The following is a 21649-nucleotide window of genomic DNA, read 5'->3' on the forward strand; positions in this document are numbered from 1 at the left end:
CCTGTCTCATTTTCTTTTCCTTTTTGACTCTTTTTACATCCTACATTTAAACTTTAAGTAGGGTCTACTTTCAAAATGGATAGAAATCTGACCATTCTAACCTACTACATTGTCTATATTACCATAATCACCTATATGGATTATTATAGTAGTATCGTAATTGGTCTTCTTTTTCATCTTCAAATTTATTTTCAATTTAGCACCTGGAGTGTTCATTGAAAACATGTCAAATCATGTCAGGCACATGCCTAATTACTTTCAATGGTATCTAGTTTCCTAATGAGTGAAAACAAAACCATTCTTATAAGAACTTACATAGTATATCCTATTTATACCTCTGTAAACTTATTTTCTATCACTTGACCCCTCACACACATATCTCCACAGATTTTTGGCAATTTGCTGAGGACCTTTCCTGCTCAAGTACCTCTATTTGCCTGAAATTGTTTTATTTAAGATGTCCCCTTGCCTCCCTTTTCACACTTTCTTTGTATCTCTCCATGAGATTATTTTATCAGTGAAGACTTCTCTATAAAATATCAACTCCACATTTTCTCTTATTGCTATTTTTAGGACTTGGGTTTATTTTCCTCCATAATGCTTACCACTTTTTCACTTATAATGACTTTCCTTTGTCATGTGATCTCTATGAAAATGGAGGTGCTTTGTTTGTTTGCTTTATTTTGTTTTTAATTCCTGCCTCATTGCTATATCCCATGTCTAAAAAAATGCCTGCATCATAGTAGTCACTCAATATATAATGCCTAAGTTAAATAAGTAATAATAAATATCAATCTGTTCAAATGAAATATAAAATAGCTATAAGAAATGATATGAAAAATACTCAATTATATAAAAATAATCACAACAAAGTGCTAATTTAAAACAGAAAAATATTTCCATAAGAATAATTTGATTAAAAATATATATAAAAATGGCTGGAGAAGATGTGCCTTGCATATCTACCCTTGGCCCCAACAAACAACAACAATTTGATATCCATCAATTGACAAAAATGACTTCATTGGAACTTTGGGACTTAAGTAAGAGACTGAAACTCCAGTACAGTCCAAGACCAAGGAGAGCCATTTTGAGAAGACTGTCTCAGGCCTAGGTAGCTGACTCACCAACTGGGTTTTATATATGGACCTAGAAATAACTCTATACCTGTGGGGACTCAGCAGCAGTACCATTTTCAATGATACTGCCACAAGCACCATACCCCAAGGGACCAAAGAAGAGTAATGCACATGTGTATACTGGGTAATAAATACGTAGAACTTGGAACTGGCAGTGGACCTTGACAAGGCTTATTAACCGGCTGGAGACCTTATTAGCTGTGACCCAAGGGCCCCTGTAGTGAAGCTCACCAAACCCAGTCAGATTACAAATTCTAAAAGAACCTGTAATGGTGCTAGCCTATCCCAATTATGATCTTCCAGGAATCCTGAGGGTTCAGGATTCCAGTGGAAAACATTCCCATATACAACCCCTGTGACTCTAAAATAACCCTATATTGAGCTCCAGTTCCTACTCACCAATCTGAGACCAGTTTTGTTGGCATAGGGACCCAGCAAGAGAAATGCCTGGCTGTATTATGGGGATGCTAATAAACACTATACCAGGCTCCAAGCACATCACAGCTGCATTTCAACAGTAGACCTTCCAGCCCAGGGATTCAGTAGAAGACACTCTTGTCTGTGCTCCTTGAGTTCCTAGAAGGACCTTATACTCAACTTTAGCCTCTCTCAGTCATAGTCTACAAACAGTACAGGTGATCCAAAGAACTAGTGGGAGACACTCCTATCTATACTTCAAAAAATTCTGAAAGGCCCCTGTGCTTGGCTCCTGTCCATCCAGTCATGGTCAGGAACTAGTCTATCCTGTCCAGAAGCCTGGTAGTAGACATGCCCATTCATGCCTTCAAAGCCACATCTGCAGATATCAATATTGGCTGTGAAATATGTAACAGCACTGGTGCTTATTTCCAGTCTCTTTCAGTCACAGTTCAGGTTCAGTACTGCCAACTTTGGGAATTATCCAGTGAACAAAATATAGCCTTCTCTGGGACCTGGCAGGAACTACAACTGCCACACAACTGGTAATAGGCCTACTGTCTGAGGAACCAACTGTGACCCATGAGGAATACCCTTATCCCAATACCACTCTACTGAACATGTGAATAGAAACAGTGCCATCCATCCAGAAACCAGGGAGCATCTATGTCTGCCCTAGCCCCAGGTAACAAGCCTGCAAACAGGACAGCCCACTGCAGACCCAGTGACATCATCATAACCAACTTCAGCCTACCACAGATACAATTCTGGTGGTAACTCCAACAGCTCAAGGAATAGATAAAAGAAGGTCTTAACCTGCTAAACCAGTATGTCAACACTTGAAGAAGTGTTTGCTCTTTTAAGTGCACTGACACCAAAGTAAATCTATATGAATCATGAAGAATCAGGTAAATATGAAACCACCAAACAAAACTATTAAAATTCCAATAACAACTTAAATAAACAAAGGTCTACAAATTTTCTTACAGGCAAAGATTTTAAAAATAATCATATTAAAGAAACTCAATGAAATGCATGATAATGCAGATCAACTACACAAAATCAGGAAAACAATGCAGAAACAAAATGAAAAGTTTAATAAAAAAGTAGAAAACATGAAAGAGAAACAAGAAAAAATCCTGGAACTGAAGAATATAATTATAAACAACAACAACAAATCAGTAGAGAGCTTTCACAACCAACTTGAAATGCAAAACAAAGATTTGGCAAACTTGAACAGCAGTTGAGGAAATGAGCCAGGTAGATGAAAAAAAATGGCAAGGAATTAATAAAGCCTACATGATTTATAGTACACAGAGGACACCATAAAGCAATGAATATTTACCTTATAAAAGTCCCAGAATGAAAAGAAAGAGAAAAAAGAGAAGAATGATTATTTAAAGAAATAATATCTGAAATTTTCAAATCAGGTAAGAGATGTTAACAACCAGATACAAGATACTCAAAAGAACACAAACAAAATCAAACCAAATAAGACATATTTTAATCAAAACATTTAAAGTCAAAGACAAGGAGATAATTTTGAAATTAGCAAGAGTAAAGTAACCCAGCATATATGAGGGAACTCCCATGAAGCTATCAGCAAATTTCTATACAGAAAACTGACAGGCCGGGAGAGAATAAGTTTATATATTCATAGTGCTGAAAGAGAGGGAAAAAGAGGAAGAGAAAGAGATAGATATAGAGAGAGAGAGAGAGAGAGAGGGAGAGAGAAACTGCCAATAAGAGATATTTATATCCAGCAATATTGTCCTTGAGAAATAAAAGAGAGATAAAGACATTTCCAGACTAACCAAAGCTAAGGGAATTCATTAACACTAGACCCATTTTATAAGAAATGCCAAAGGAAATTCTTCAAGGGAAAATGAAAAGATGCTATGTAACAACATAAAAACATATAAAACTCACTGGCAAAGATAACTATGCAGTCAACTATAGAATACCCTAATATGTAATGGTGTGTATAAATCACTTTTATCTCTGGTATAAAAATTAAAAGAGTAATAATACTAAAAAATAACTCTTGCTTTAATTTATTAATTGGTACACAATGTATAAAAGGTATAAAATTATATAAATAGTATAAATTGTGGGGGGAGAAGTAAAAGTGTAGAAATTTTGTATGTGAATGAATTTAAGTTATCAGTTTAAAACAGATTATTATGTCTACAAGATGCTTAATATGAGCCTCATGGTAACCACACACACACTCAAAATCTATTGTATTTATACAAAAGATAAAGAGAAAAGAATTAAAGCATCTCACTACAAAAAATAAATCACAAAGACATTTGAAGAGGAAAAACTAAAGAAAATTAAAAAAAACAAATTAGAAAATATTACTATAATGACTCTAGTAAGTTTTACCTATCAATAGTCACTTAAGTGGAAATGGACTAAATTTTCCAATCAAAAAACACAATATGATTAAATGTGCTAAGAGAAAGAAAAGTAAAGAAAAAACCATATCCAACAATATTCTACCTACAGAAAACATTCTAGCTTTAAGGACACACATAGGCTGAAAACAAAGGCAAAGAAAAAATATTGCACGGAAATAGTAGCCAAAGAGAGCAGGAGTGGTTATGTTTATATTAGATAAAATAGATATTAGGTCAAATCTATCACAAGAGACCAAGCAGGTCACTGTATAATGATATAGGGGTCAATTAATCAAGAGGATATATAAAAACATGAATATATGTACACACAATATTTAAGTATCCAACTATTAAAAGCAAATATGAACATAAATAAAGGGAGATATAGCGCTACAATAAAAGTAGAGGACTTTAATACCCCATTTTCAACATTGAATAGTTCATTCAGAAAGAAAATTAATAAGAGAACAGTCAACCTGCATGACACTATTGATCAAACAGTCATCTACAGAATATTTCACCCGACAGCTAAAATGTACACACTCTTCACAAGTGCACATGAAACATTCTAAATTATAGAAGGCCACTGAGCAAGACTTAATTTAAAAAGATTAAAATATCTAATATCTTTTTTAATCACAATAGTATTAAAATAGAAACAAGTGGAAAATAAAAAATTAACAAATATATAAAAATTAAGCAACATATTCTGGAAAAGCCAGTGGGGGTCAAAAAAGAAATCAAAGGAGAAATAGGAAATATCTTGAGGCAAATTAGAACAAAAACACATCATATTAACAGGATACAGCAAAATCAGTGCTAAAAAGAAATTTCAAAGCAATAGAAGTCCACTTCAAGGAGTGAAAAAGATATTAAATAAACCACCAAAATTTAAACCTCAAAAAATTAGAAAGAGAACAAGCTTGATTCAAAGTTATCAGGAGGAAAGAATAAAGCTTAGACTAGAAGTAAATGAAATAAATATTAGAAAGAGAATAGAAAAAAATCAATGACACTGAGAGGCTTTTCTTTTCTTAAATATAAACAAAATTGACAAATCTTTAGCTAGACTAACCAAGAAAAAAAAATTAAGAAAATTATGAGTAAAAAGAGAAACTTTACAACTGACACAATGGAAATACAAGTAATTTTAGGAGACTAACATGAATATTTATTTATCAACTGACTGGATAATCTAAAAAAAATAGATAAATTCCTAGAAAAATATTATTTACCAAGACTCATGAAGATACAGAAAATCTAAATATACCAATAATTACTAAGGAGATTAAGAAGACTAAATTGATACACTTTTGAATTCTATCAAACATTTAAAAAATTAATACCAAGTATTCTCCAATTTTTCAAGAAAATTAAAGAGGAGCAAAAATACCCAAACTAATTTAATGAGTCCAGAATTACCTTGATACCAAAGCCATAATCAGACATTAAAAAAAAAAAAATAAGCCAATATCCTTCATAAATATAGATGCAGAAACTCTCAACAAAATACTAGTAAATTAAATTTAAACACATAATAAAAGGATTATACCCCATAATCAAGTCAGTTTCATTCCTGGAATACAAGAATGTTTCAATGTATGCAAATCAATAAATGTGATCCACCACGCTAACAGAATGCAAAGTAAAAATCATTTGATCCTCTAAACAGCTACAGGAAAGCATTTGACAAAATTCAGCATCCAATTAATGATAAAAGCTCTCAACTAATTGAGAATAGAGGAATGTGCCTGAACATAATAAAGGCTATATATGACAAGCCTACTGCTAACATAACCAGTTGTGAAAGCTGAAAGTTTTCATACTAAGATCAGGAACAAGGCAAAGGGAGCTACCCTCACCAATTCTATTCTCTATTAATACTGGAAGTCCTAATCAGTGCAATTAGACAAGAAAAAGAAATAAAGGCATCCAAATTGGAGAGATCTAAAAATATCTGTTTGCAGAGAACATGATCTTATATATAGAAAACCCTAAAGACTCCACCACAAAGTATTTGTATTTATAAATATTAAGTGTTTTCTTTACTTAACAGGTTTGTAGTAGAGTGCCACATCTTCATTTTTGTATTTTATTAGTTTAATACAATAATAATTTGATAAGTGAATATTATCAGTAACAAAAATAGAAAATTAGTTTTACAGTAGAAAATGGAATGGTATTTTATAATAATAGTTTACCATAAGAGAAATACAAATGGTTAATAAATATATTAAAAAATCTTAATACTCAGCTTTTTTTTCTGTTTTTAATACTACAATTTTTTTCTTGATTTACTTTTTGTTCTTTTACCTTTGAGGCTGTGTGTTTTTGCATTCCATTGACAATATTAAACTGTTCTCTATAATTCTCTGTAATCCTATTTGAAGCTACTCCTTCTCTTAATCTTCAGAATTATTTTTCCTTCCATTGTAATGCAGGCTTTTGGCATGCTGACTTGCCCTGTTTACTCAACCTCCAGGCAGACCCTATAGGGACCAAAGGAGATTGTGTGGCTTGTCCTTGGCTCTTGTCTCTGTGCATTTGGTGCTATTCTAATAGTTTTCTCTGAATTAACAGCCAGAAACCAGCTAGATGTAAGCACATCTCTCAGCCAGTTGCCAGTTTCCAGGAAAAAAAAACCCATAAAAACAACAGAGCCTGTCAACTTTCATCTAGTATAGGGAGTCCTCGGGTTACAGCAGTCTTGACATACGATGTTTTGAGTTCGCTATGATGCTCACTCCCATGAAAACTTATTTAAAAAAATTGAGACGCGAGTTTTTCAGTTTATGCCATTAGTGCTGTATTTATGAACTACGTGGATGAACTAGTTTGGAATAAAGATAAGGAATTTTTCTTACACTCATTTTTTGCCAAGTTTTCTGTTACTGTAGTACAGTTTACAGTACAGTATATTTATGTCCTTTTCCTTTCTCTTTGGCTTAGTTGTTTATGTTCCAGATTATAATTTTACAACTGTGTTAGGATAGGTGAGTGATTTAGGCTAAGGTGTGTTTTGACTTCACCAAAATTTGAGTTACTTCACTGTTGTAGGAATGAAACTGTGAGGACCTCCTGTATAGTTTACTGACCCAAGATGGAATCTTTTCTTCCTCACTCTTTTATATGACAATCTTAATATCAAGATTTGTTAATCAAAGCAAATACCTTCCTCCCCCCCAAAAAACAAACTAACGTAGTTTCATTTGCAGTGCTACCAGGACTCTTCTTTTGTTCTCTGCCATCTGAAGAGCATTAATTGTCAGTCTTCTCTTTATTTTCTTTCTAATTCCCTGAAAAAAAAAAACATAGTGATAGAGGAAAGGATACCATTATTTTCTCAATAATCAACAACAATGCAGTGGGATAGTGGAGTAATTTTCTTTTTGGATACATGGGGTTTGAACTAACGTCCACACTAACATCAAAATTCTTGCTGTGTACCATCTAATTGCTGGCTTGCTTTCCTTTCTCTCTGATGAGGTGGGCATAGATTGAGTTGCCAATCAGTTCCTTTGGCTTTCAGGTTAATGATATTCTTCTTGGACTCTGATAACAGGTTTATCGCTATTTGTAGTTTTCATCTTAATTGTGCATTTTCTCTGGCTTTGTTTTCCAAGCACTTTAGTTGACTGTTGAGAGATTCTGCAATGATATCTAAAAACCATTTTAAATCAAAAATTTCTTTAATTAGTAGACTCCTATTAGATTTGTTTTGGGATTGACTCTTTACCAATATATTTCAGTGAGAATTAACTTGAAACAACTTGTAAATAACTTCTTATCTGACATGCATGTGTTGATGGTACCATTTTTTATTAAACAGCACTCAAATTTAAGGGAACATTTTTTTTTCCTACTGAAATTGTGTTCTTAGATGATGATGTACTTAGATTTACTTAAGAAAAGATTGGTTTTGTACATTTATCAGATTTTAATATTTTTATTTTATAATCAGTGGATAGCATTATGAACTTTATCTCCCCCTTCCACCTCCTATCCCCAAATCATTTTCTTTGTTACAGAGCAATGAGAAAAGATAACAGCTTACTAATTATGGGGGGAAAGTCCTGAACTTGTTTCTCTCAATTACATGAAAAGAATTCTTCCTCTATTTTTATTTGCTAACCCCTTGATTTGGATCCAATATGGTATGGTTTAAAGAAACTGGCTGTTGGAAAAATTTTAGTTCTGCTGTTTGGTCAGCCTTCAGGGGGCAGGTTATCTCTTTTCTGGGTTTGTTTTCTCATCTGTAATACAGAGATAATTCTTTTGGGGCGTTCTTAAAAGGATTGCTTGAGATAGCAGTTAGTAAGTGTTCAAGAAATATAATTTTCAGTTTTTGATTCCTTGAATATAAAAAGAGTTTATTGTCTTAAAATGTGAAAGGTTTGCAAAAGGATAGTCATTAGCATTCTTTTTTTTCCTCTAACCTGAGTATATTTAAATAGAAGCAAGAACTCACATATGTATGGTTCTCTTTTCTTTTCCAAACTTCCAGTATAGAACTGGCAATATATACTTTCTTCTGAAAATTGCTTAATACTTTACATTTCAAGAGTTAAATATTTACTGAGGACCTAGCATGTGTCTGGCTCTGTAACAGTTTCAGGGGATATGATCTTGAACATTGAGTATTAATGCTTAGCACAGATAGATGTAATCTCTTCCTTCTTGAAGCTAAATGTTGAATAGAAAAATGGACATTAATACAGAAATCATACATATGAATATAAAATTCTAATTTTGACAAGTGCTAAAAGGATGTTCATGGTTGATTGAAAACTGTTTTTGGGATATGACCTAGTGAGAGGTGTAATAGAAAATTGTTACGTGGTTGCAATTTTTGACTTGAGATTTGAATGTTGTGAAGTGTGGGTGGAATGCAGAGTGCATTTCTAGCAGCTGTGGCTGATGCAATGCTGTGAGAATACTCCAGCTCCCAGAAGTCTCCTGGGCATACCCAGGAAGGAAGCTTGCCCACTATGAGGAAGTGACTTAGAGCCAACTACGCAGCTCCCTGATCTTTTCAGCCATTGGCTATGAAGGACATGCTGTAACACACTATAGGCTGAACCTGTGTATATAAGCTAGCTTACTTCCTGAATAAAGTGGATCTGCGTCACTGAACCTGGTCCCAGATTTGGGTCTTTGCGTCTCCATCATCCTCACCCCGGGCAAGCCTTGTCCACAACTGGTACCCAATGTAGGGCAGGGACCTAACCAGCATCTAGGGGATGGGTGAGTGACCCTCTGCAATGGGTAACCTTCTCCCCCACTCTTGAGCCCCACAAGCTCAAGCCCTGCATGCCCTATTGCAGAGTAGGTGAGTTAAAGTTAGTGAAAAGGATCTTTGTACTTACTGGGCGAACCTTTCTGGTTTCAATTCTTGGCTCTGGGACACACCTCTCTGGGACCCAGATACTTGTGCCTGAGCTATATAGCATGTCCGTTTGGCCCAAGTACATGGGGGACAAACCTTTCCTCTTGGTCTCATTCCTGCCCTGCTAGCAATACATGACTGCCTGACCGGTGCTCCTCCTGGTCACCCTCCACCAGTGCCAAAGATATTGCAGGCTGCCTCTCTATCTGGGGAGCCCCCACCTTCCTATTTGCCCGTCTAACTGAGGAGAAAAGTAGTTTTGCCTCTGAGTTCGACAAAATCACGGCTGAGTGTGCAGAAACGAAACCAACCAACTTGCTAACTGTGCCATCAGCTCTGCCACCATAAAAAGTGGAAGTTGCTACTTCTGCATTCCCTACTGGGGCTCAATGTCCCACCTCAGCCTCTCAGATGCCATTTTTTTACCCCAGCTTTAACTCCAACACGTGTTCCTGCTGCAGACCCATGGGCCAGCCTATACGCCCACATGTGTCTTTTTCCCTTCATTCTGTCTGTCTTGTCTATTTTTCTGTATCTCTCGCTCTCTCTCTTTCCCATTCCTCTCTCTGAAATGAGGCTGGAAGGTCCCAGCCATGGCACAGTGGCGGGGATCACACCCTCTTCTAACGCAAGGGAGAGGTTATGCTTGTGTTTTTCAGCCAATTTGGATCCCATGAACCCCCCAACCTGCTTGACAGGGTTTCTTGGGCACCCACTAAGTGGTTCAGTCTTCACTTGTCCAAAGCCACAGCCCTGGACTTCTTCACACTGACTATGCCTGAGGGGAGGAAGTCCTCAGCACTCCAGGAGACCTCGCGGCCAGTGTGCATGCCCCATCTCCTGGGGGGATGTGGAGGCTTTGGCACAGTAGGCCCAGAGAATTGCCCCTGATGGGCCCCCAGGCCCTGGTGCTCTGTTCTTGCTTATGTGTGCTGTAGTAACCACTGACTCCCAGACGCAGGTGGCAGCAGCCCAGGGCTTGAGCCCGGCAGCATGAGCTGGTGTTTTCAGTTCATCTTTGGAGGATGAGGAAAATTGGGCCGGAGCTGTGATTTGCAGACTCCAGATGGTAAACGGCAGCAGCTGTGGCAGGAGGATGAATGGAAGCCAGGCTTGCATCACCGAGTGGCCACTAGAACATCAGGGAGTGCCTGCTAAGCCACTGGTGGGTTCGCTGACATATTGGGACATAGGGTGGTTGCCATCATGCTCTCCAGAGCAGAGATGGAAATGCTGACTGCTATTGCCACATGTTTCTTTTTGGGACAGTGTAAGACCTGCCAGGACAGCAGGAATGAGGGGGGAGGCTGAGGCCCCATGTGCATGGACTGATTTCCTGGACTATGACCAGAGTGGGCACTGGCTTCTTTGTTGGATGGATTTACAGATTTTGGACAATGTGAAATACCCTGGTGGGGGGAGGCTTTGCTGGAGGCCCTTCCACTGTCCCAGGAAGCTTTTCCCATGCCTAGAAAAAAGGCCGAGGACATTTTCTATTTTTGGCAAAGTGCTCAGAGACTGGTGAAATGTACCTTTGTAATTGTTGAAATTGTATGATTTGTCATGTTGTTGTAATTTGTGTAATGTGCCTTGCAACCATATGCAGTACGCAGCCCATGGCAAGCCATCTGTTTTTTGTTTGGACACTGGGACCTTTCTGGGAAGGGGGCATGCATGAACCTACATCCATTTTTTACAATCAAAATGGAACTGTGTTTAATGGCACCTAGAAGGTCTCTGTAACACAATGGGAGGGAAATGACCTCCCGACCCCTAGGAGGAATCCCCTGTTTAAGACCGCCGTTCTATGTCCTAACTAGTCAAACATTACAGAAGCTTGCCTCATTGTTTAATCCAGCTAATCTATTAGCATATAGTATAATAGGTATTACAGTTGTTTTAGTTCTACTAGGGTTTTATTGCATAATGCGTAGCATTCAGAAGCTACAAAAACAGCAAGCTGTCATTCATCAAGTCCAATTGACCTTAATTAAAAGAGAAGGGGGAGCTGTGGGTGGAGCACAGAGTGCATTCCTAGCAGTTGTGGCTGATGCAATGCTGTGAGAATACTCCAGCTCCCAGAAGCCTCCTGGGCATACCCAGGTAGGGAGCTTGCCCACTATAAGGAAGTGAATTAGCACCAACCATGCAGCTCCCTGATCTTTTCAGTCATTGGCTATGAAGGACATGCTGTAACACCCTATAGGCTGAACCTGTGTATATAAGCCAGCTTACTTCCTGGATAAAGTGGATCTGTGTTACTGAACCTGGTCCTCGGAGTCGGGTCTTTGCGTCTCCGTCCTCCTCACCCCCTCAGGACTTGTCCACAGTGAAGATCAAAGAAAAAGGAAACACAGAGTCAGCAGCATGCTCCATGGCCCTATGACTCAAGGAAGAATTCCAGTTCAAGAACCAGAGAGATTGCCTTTCTGTGTAGAACAGGGAGAATAAAGAGGAATATGACACTGGATGAAACAATAGCTTCATAAGGGTCATATCTTGTAGGGACTTATATGTTATTTCAGTGATCAAGTATAGAATAACAAACCACTCATAGTTTAGTAACATATACCAATAACCATCTGGTTATGCTCAAAGACAGACACTGTGTATCAGTAATTTGAAAATGGCATGCTGGAATGGCACGTCTCTACCTCATGATGTCTGGAATGACCTGAATGGATAGAAGCTAAGATGGCTGAGCCTGGAATATCCACTTCCAAGATAGTTTCTTTTTTTTTTTATTTTTTTTTATTTATTGATTTTTTTTTTTTTTAGAGAGAGAGGAGTGAGAGAGAGAGACAGAGAGAGAGAGAGAAGGGGGAGGAGCAGGAAGCATCAACTCCCATATGTGCCTTGACCAGGCAAGCCCAAGGTTTCGAACCGGCGACCTCAGTGTTCCAGGTCGACGCTTTATCCCACTGCGCCACCACAGGTCAGGCCCAAGATAGTTTCTTTATTGTCATATTGCACAACTAAAACTTGGATAGCTGAAGACTGGCCCAGCTGGGGTGTCAAACACTGTCTACATGTAGTCTCTTGTGTATGTCATTCATAGGCTCCTCTGACTTCTTAGTTGTCAACTTAGTACTCCAGAAGCCAGTGTTCCACCAACAAGCAAGCTACATAACATTATATGATCTAGTCTTGTAAGTAACATAGTGTCACTTCTAATGTACAGTGTGGGGTGAAGAAGTCACAAACTCACCCTGATTCAAGTAGAGGAAATACTGGCTCCAGGTCTTGATGAGAGAATTGTCAAAGAATTTGTGGCCATGTTAAAAAATCACCACACAGGAAGTATTAAGGACTTGTTTTTTTGTTTTTTCCCCCGAAGAAGAATGGAAATGGTTTTTAGTGGGGAGTAATCATGTTCAGTTCTGTGTTTTTATTCTAACACTGGCAATGAAGTGAGGAACAGATTAGGGAAGAGGTGATGAGGAGGCAAGAGGAAAAGATGGATGGGTAAAGAAGCTATCCAGGCAACAAACAGCAGTAACCTGAATTAGAGTGGTAATTGTGGAGACAGAGAGAAGCAAATGACTTTGGTTGATATTTTAAAGGTTAAATCAAATTAGATAGGATAGGTAAGAGGAATGGAAGTGACCTGGTAATTCCTAGATTTTTTTGGTTTGCACAACTGGATAGATGATATACCATATCTGTTTTCTGAAATAAGGAAAAAAACTAGAGATGAGACAAGAGAAAGATGAGTTTTATTTGGCAAATAATGAATTTGGGATAACTTTAAGATATCCAGAAAAAGATGTAGCTAGTTGATTATATGGTTTTGAAAAAAAAAAAAGAGAATAATATTAAATAAGAACAGATTGAGAGTATGATGATACCATCTCATATCAGTTTGGTGGAAGTGTGTGCTCAATGAATAAATATTTTTTTGAGCTTCTACTAAATGAACACCAGTGTAGAAGGAAAGGAGTTATAAATAAACATCTCACTCTTAAAGAAATAATCAGTCATAACAATTCAATAAATATTATAATGTAATATTCTTGTTCAAGTTTGGAGATGTAAGGAGACCTAGTGTAACAGTCATCAGAGAACATAGATATGCTACAGTTCAGGTGTATGCTGTTCAGTGATAAGCATATTATATAATAAAAATGAAGAATACTGGCTTAAAGCTGTATTATTATTAATTAAGTTTTTATAATGGTATGATAAGATTTGTAATAGGGTGTTTATACTAGCTATTTGATAAAACCCAGCTTTGGCTTTTTTTGTTATGATTCTCCTCATCCCTTCACTATTCCCAGTATAACCTATGCTCAAGACCCTTAGAGGATTTTAGTTTATGGCTGGCATGCTAAAAAAAAGAAGCTCTGAAAGGGGGATGTCAGCATCCCTTAGATTCTAGTACTCTCCAATCTTGTACCTTTCACGTAAAATAAATTCAGCTTGTAGATGGTTTTAGAATTGTGTCAATGACCCCATGATGGGAGATTGATGTATTAGCAAACAAAACATTCAGCTAATAAGTTCTAAGCAGTGCAGGTTATGACATGTTACTGGATCATGAAATCAACTTAGTGTGCCTTGACCAGAATTTAACAAAATGAAATAGAATATTATGGAATAAAAAAAGAATGAAATGGAATAAGTGCACTGTAACAGAACATGTTGCTATTATTATTATTATTCACACAAAATATCTCTGCGGGCTCCAGTGGACATGTACACCTTGATTCCATTAAAAATAAAGGAAAACACTCTTAACCAGCTTTACAGGTAGTACTGACCTCGTGTGCTCCATGCTTGATTAATTTATCATCTAGCTAGATCCACTAGGTACATTAAACATCTTTCCTAATATTTGATTTTATATTATTCACATGGGGATATCCTTCAAAATTTTACATTTAATGTTAATAAAGTCTAAATTTTTATTAATTTTGATATGTTTTAATTTTATCATACATTATAAGGAAAAATATAGTTTTGAATAACATATCTATATCCCCAGAAAAATGGAGTTATTTAATGGTTGGGATTTATTTTAGTCTCAAATGTATACCAAGACATCAATTCAGTGCTTAATAAATTATGGTTGTTTGTATGATCATTAAATAAGTGATTTAATTCATTAAGAGCATATATAGGACAACTATCTTTTTGTAAAAGTTTTTAATTTCAGTGTAAGAGAATGAAGCTTGTGCTTCAGAGGACTGGCCTGCTCTTGTGGATGCCCTTTCCCTCTGTGATGACAAATCAGTGAAGCCTGGCTGTATGGCAACACATTATTCTTCTACTGTACTTCAAATCACCTGCCCCAGGCTTCAACTGTCCCTTTGAGAACATTATTCTGGTCCTCTGGCTCACTGATTCAGTATCATGTCACCATTTCCCATTTGGATGATAATGATTACATATTAACCAATGTGTCTGAAGCTTCCTGGTCTAATGTTCCCTTGTCCTTTCAGGGAGGAGGTGGCAAGAATAAGACCTCATGGATATAGTTACATTGAGTTGCTGTGGCCATGGGCATTGGTCATCAGAACAGTCCCTGTTCTTAAAAAAAGTGGGCAGCACTAATCACAGTATGATATATAAACTCCCAAGGGATTCCCCCTACCCTGGCTGAACTCCCAGGCCTGACATTCTGTGGCAGTTTCTCACCTACACTGGCCCAATAATCTTGCCTGAAATCAACCTCACAGGTACTTTGCATATTTAAGTGATTAATTTAGGAAACTTCTCAAAAAAGGTCATCTATATAATGCATCTAATTCTTAAGAAAGATCTAAATCTTATTGTCTGGCTTACCAGCTCAGAAGACTTTAACAAATTAGCCATTTTTCACTTTGGAAACAAAGATGAGAGGTTGTTAATGTAAGAGTCAGTAAAAAGAAACTCTTTCTTATATTCAAATTAAGGAAATTACGGTACAGACTCTGTATTCAAATATCTCAGCAATACTCTTGTCCTCTGAACTCAAATACTGGGATTGTCTCTCCTACTCCTTCATTTTTTTTTTATATTGAAACCGTTTCTTAATTTTCTTTCACTAAGGTATCAGTTTCTCAGAGATATCTTTTAAAGAGCACCAGTAACACCTTAAGTCTCTTTTAGAAGCTTGAATACCCACAAATAAAATAATTTTATTTGGTGAGGCAGAAATACGAGGGAATTGATTTACCAAAATCTTATATGATCAAATGGGGAAACTATACCTTTTGATATTAGAAATAAGGATTTGACATTTTAAGTGGTATTCCTTATATTCACTGATTTAAGATTTCTCAAGATATCAATTTGTTTTAGTGACAGAAAATTAAACTAGTTCAAAATCACAAAGTTTGCAGCAGAACTACAAATCCTGCAGTAATTACCTTCTGAGTCCTTGCTACAGTAGGAGTAATTTGCTTTCATGTTTGACAATGTCAAGGATAGATATGGTCATAATGATGTTCTAGTAAGCTATTGGAATTCTGCAGGTCAAAGTGGGATATCCATTAGCCAATATTTTCTATACTAAAGTATCATTCTTATCTGATCAAGTGTTGATAGATTGGCAAGAAAGCGGGCACAGCTGGGCTTTTGGAACTGCATATGTGTAACTCCACCAGGCTTATTTCTTTACTATTTTCTTGGCAATGTCTTGCAGAAATGATGGCTTTTAATGATTAACTTATTTAGGGTAACAATTGGACTGATATCTTAGATTAAGTAAATTTATCAGTGAATCTTGAGCACCAGAACATTTCTTCTGTTTTTTGAATATTGAAATTGCATTTGAAAGAGATTATTTTTTCTGAGTTTTAGAAATTCTAAAAAAAAATAATAATTAGTATTGTTTAGACTCAATCAAGAAAAAATACATGAGCTGGATCTTCTTTAAATAATTGCATATAGTTTTAATATGTTTTTATTTCTATATATATCTTTATATCAATATAGCCAATAAACAAAAATATGTTTGAGTCTACAATGTAACTGACAAAATAAAGGGCATTGGAAATATAAAAATAGTCTATTTTCTTTGCTCATATCCTTTCCTCCTCTAGTTACTTTCAGGGAAGGGTAGAGAGGATTGACTAATTTACCAAATCTGTCAGGGTTTGTGTAGTGCTCTACTTTGGATTGTAGTTATTTGTGTATATTTTAGTTATCATTATAGAGTTACCTAGAAGAAGTTTCTTGATCATGTTATTTTTATCCATCCTTATTCATAGAAAAGTCTCTGCTGTACACAGTAAAGAATCAAAATTTTGTGGGGGAAAGATAAGCAAATGATTCTTTATATTTTTAAAGAAAAGATTTTGTTGTGGAGCTAGTTTATACAGACTATACAGGTGAGAATAAATTTATCAATAGATAATAAAGTAGAAAAAAGGTTCAGGAGACACAAATTGTTAAAAAGTGGAAGTAGAATAAGATGTCTAGTTAAAGATGGCAGATTTCCCAAGTATGTTAAACTCTTCTCTCTTCTGACCCTCACCCAATGGTAAGGGAATTTTTAAAAGACATATATTCTCAAATACTAAAAAAGAAGAGTCAAGACAATCCAGAAAGAAAGTTTCAGAAGTTAGAAAATAAATTGCATAGTGCCAATGACTTTGTAGATTTGAGAAACTGAATCCTAAGCTTGAAGAAGACAAATCTATTAAAAAATATAATAGCTATAAAGGGATTACTCCCAAATGTCATAATCGGGAAAGACAAATTATTTTTGGAAGTGGTGATAAAAATGAAATTAAAAATGCAAAGAGTAGTTCAAAGTCTGTTTAAAAAACAGATCCCATAGGCCCTTCTGCGTATCACACTGCCAGGATATTTCCTCCCAGTCCCCAGTTCTCTGATAGAAATAAAACAAGCTTGGTTACAAATTGGAATAGATAACTGAGTCAAGAAAATTGGGAACACCAACAAAAAATGAAAAAGGTCTGAAAGAATTGAATTTGGAATCAATAGGAGTGAATAATTTTCCATAAAGGAAATACCAGAAGTGCTAAAATCAGTTAAAGAGATGTTCTACTTGATTGATTATCATATAAATACAAATTAAACCAACACTGAGATAAAATTTCAATTCCATACTGGAGAAAAAGATGGGTGGTAACTACTGGAGCAATAATAGAGAAATTGTTTTATAATCTTTGTATGATTGTTAATGAGTTAGATCAATTTGTAAAAAGTCTGGCCCTTCCTAGACAATGTAATAGTTTTAAATTTTTTTCTATCTGTGTAACCAAGAAACTATACCATTGACACACAGAAGCATTCACCAGTTGTTCTTCTTGGGTTTGTGTGTCCTAAGCAGAGTTGAAGTCAGTCTTTGTGTCTAGAGCTAAATAGTGGATTGCATATTTTGACTAGTTTATGTATAGTTTTTTTTTTAGTTAATCATAACTCAAAAAAGATTAAAATAATTGGAACGTGCCTATCTTTGAATATCACACAGCTATCCTAAGCCATTATACAAATCCACATTGAACATCACATAAAGTGAAAAAGTACAAAACAGAATGAGACCAATAGCTCAAAACCAATTATTACATTAAATCTATGTGTACCTAGAATAATAGTAAATAATGCATTTTCATAAGGAACTGGTGAGGTTAGAAACAGAGTTGCAGGTACAAAATATATAAAGAAAAAATGGTAAAATAATGATAGTGTGTCATTAAAGAAGGATGATGATTAGCACAAGTCTTAGTCCCCAAAGCCTTTAGACAAACAGTAAAAAGCAAATCAGAAAAGGTTATCTAAAGCAAGGGAAAAATTCACAACACAATACTTGACACCTAGTTGCTGCTTAATATTTGTTTCTTGAACAACAGAATAAATAAATTAATTTGTCAAATGACAAAAAGAATGGATATGTGTTTTATATGCCATGAACTTTATGTGTTATGAAGTTATATTGGCTAGAAAGTACATACAAAAATAAAATGCAACCAAAGAACATTTTTTTCTGTATATAATCCAAATAGATGTGTGCTACAATAACTGATAATTAGTTTACACTGGCACAATTATGATTATTCATGAGACTGAGGGGAAAATGTATAATTGATTCAGACAATGCTGATTGTGCTGAGAATGCATAATGGTAGTTGGAATTCAATTTATTACATGAATTTCTGACCATCTTAGGTACTCTTCATTCTAAGTATAAGAAAAGGAGACTATGGTCAATTTAGAAATCTCTCTAAGGCAAACATATTACAGTGGGAAATAACATTTTCTTATCGACAATGTTTAGTTCAGCATAATTAACATGAATAATTCAAGACGATTTCCTGATACTTATTATGTTTGAGAACTTAGCTGGATTTTAACTGCCCTCGGAATGTATGCAGTCATAATGTAAGTTTCTCGGGAATGAGTGGCAAGCAGGTAGCTTGATTAAAACGTAATATGTATTTAGAATTAACAATACTCAGTCAGAGTCTTAACAAAATGACCTTAACGGTATTATTTTACAGAAACATATTTGCATTACCATAGATGACATCTCTCTCTCTTCCTAACTCTTCCCCTACAGCTCCTTACATATTTAATTTCTCCCTTGATCAATATACTTTCAAGGAAAAGAATATAGCTTATTTTATAGGCCATTTTAAGTTGAATACTGGCTAAATGAGGACATGTAATTTAAACCTAAGAAAGTTTGAATCAATTATTTGCACCGGGTCATGTTTGCCATATTTACTTCATTATGTAGCAAGACATTCACCTTTGTGAACATCCATGTTATTTTTCTCTCATTGTGTGTAAAAGCCAGAGAAAGGCAGTAAGTTTCAGAATGGGTTATAAGAAAATGGACTTCATTTGTTAAAGTAGGATTTAAACAAAATTCAAGCTCTTTGATTCAATTTGAAATCTTTTCAGTATGCAACAAAATATCTGAATAGAACTACTTGACTGCTGTTAAATGAGAGCAAAACTACAACCAAATGCTTCCCCTGATTTCAGCTCTGAAGAGATTTTCTTTCATTGTATTTTCATATTTTGTGTGGCAACACTTACTTGTTACACTGGTCTCAACTGCTTTGATATGGCTATGGAGAGCCAAAGAGTCATACAAAGGTGGACTTTTTAGATGCAGTAAATGGGTGAAAAGAAAGGAAAAAGGATCAGAGGCAAGATACCATTGGGCAACCAATTGTCATCAGCCAAGAAAATATTGATGATGAGGCTGTTTAGACCGTTGATTGGCTGTTAAACTTTCAGGGCTTGTGGGACTCTGGAATCTGACTAAAATTACACCCATCAAATATACTTACATTCATCTCTGCTCGCCCAACACATGTGACTTCCCTGTTGCATGGTGCTCTTAGAAAGAATTGAAAGACGTGCAAGAAAATGTAAATGCCTGATTTCTTCTTTTAATTTTGTCTTTTCAATCTTTTAGAGCTATATTTCATATGTTTTAGATATAAAAAATCTGAGTTCATATCTAGCTGTCATTAATAAGTTGTGGGTCACTGAGCAACTTAATGTATTTAAGTTACTTAATGTCTTCTATATATTATGCATACAATATTGTATATATTATAAGTGTATATATAAATTCTATGAATATTTCATATATACATATATTTGTCTTCAAGTAGTTGTTCAATCATTTCCTTTGGATAAAAACATTTCTAGAAATGAAACTGTTGCATGGAAATGAGTTAAATGTACTTACTATTTAGATAATTTTATGAAAATTTCCAGATTACTCTCTAATATATATTCTTTCTACTGGTACATCAAAATGTCTTTTCTCCATACCTTTTCTAAATGCTAAGTAAAGAAACTATTTATAGAGATGTTGGCTAGATTTGGAGAAACGGAACAGAATGGTGAGGAATCCAGGGACCAGCAACAGTGGAAGCCATGGTCCCTGCCAAGGCGGGAGAAAAATCCCAGCATCCACACACCTGGCAGACTTAGAGAAGTAACTTTGCACATCACCTGAGGGCTTAGGGGAATGAAGGATGGACACAGTTCTGTCCGAACAATAGTCTAGGAAGGGACAGGGCTGGGGCGGCAGTCACTGTGCTGAAAAAACCCCTGAGTTTTCTCACTGCCTACATTTGATTTTGTTTTGCTTCCTCTAAATAGCTGTATCAAATTAGAAAACAAAGGGTGTACTGATGTATTTTATAAAATCATCCCCTTGGTAAACAGGGGAGAATAGTAAATGGGTTGCAGGCCCGCAGGGTCAGATGCACGAAGACTGTGCTGAGGGTTGGACATAGGCAACTGAAGCCAGGTGGAGAAAGACATTGGGCTCTCATCTCACTCCATTTAGTAGAGAAGAGACTACTTTGGCAAAGTGAAAAAAACTCAGTTTCATTCTTCAACTTTTCCCCTTGCTATATAAAGAATTTCAGCAGAAGATTTTATGTATATGTGTGTATGCATTTTGCTTTTCATTTGCATAAAACAAGATTCTTTAAAAGTTAAGATGGACTTCAATTAGTGTTCTTAAGAAAACATTTAATATTATTTTATAGAAGCAACTACTATAACCACTAACAAAATATTGTTAATAGGAGAAAAAGTAACTGACCAAGATAAGCAAGTTCATTATCCTACCAAAAATGCAAAACATTGCAGCTCTATTGAGCTTGAGGTGCCTAGAGATCTCATAAGAGATTTGTAAGTATAATATCCACGCAGATTCTAATTTTTAGATTTTACATCACATATCAGGTTGATCAGAGATACCCAGATGTTTTAGGTCCTCATTAAAATGAAGAGGCTTGGTATGCTTTGAAATATGCTATTTTCCCCCTACTCCCATTTCATCTGGGCTCCAGACAACTGGGGTTTTTAAAAGATGTTTAGAAATAATTGGCCAAATACTTATGTATTTCCATCAGATTTTATAATTAGGTTGGCTTTTTCCCTCCAAGTTTAGTTGGAAAAATGACAAAGGATGAGCTGCTTATGTATCATTAATCTGTACCCTTGCTAACTAAAGATTCTCAGTCAATAGGAAGAAATTGGGCTAATGATAGTTTCTGGTGGTTTGAATGTTTATCACTCTTTTGTCATTTTTCACTGACTACCTCCCCTTGATTGAGCCAATTGTGAATATAAGCAATCAATAAAACTCTAGGTGCCATGACTTGGCACTTCTCTCGCATATATTATGTGAGATGGGAGAAATGAAGCTGTAGTATAGTTAACCACTAAACCCTTTAAGGAAAACAATGACAACAAAGCCACTGAAATTTTCAAGCAAACACAATACATTTATATTTTGTGGGTACAGACTTATATGAAATTATGACTGGAACATTATTTTGGCACAACAAATACGTAATATGAACAGAGAAAGGTAT

Source organism: Saccopteryx bilineata, chromosome 3, assembly GCF_036850765.1.
Source record: "Saccopteryx bilineata isolate mSacBil1 chromosome 3, mSacBil1_pri_phased_curated, whole genome shotgun sequence".
NCBI lineage: Eukaryota > Metazoa > Chordata > Mammalia > Chiroptera > Emballonuridae > Saccopteryx > Saccopteryx bilineata.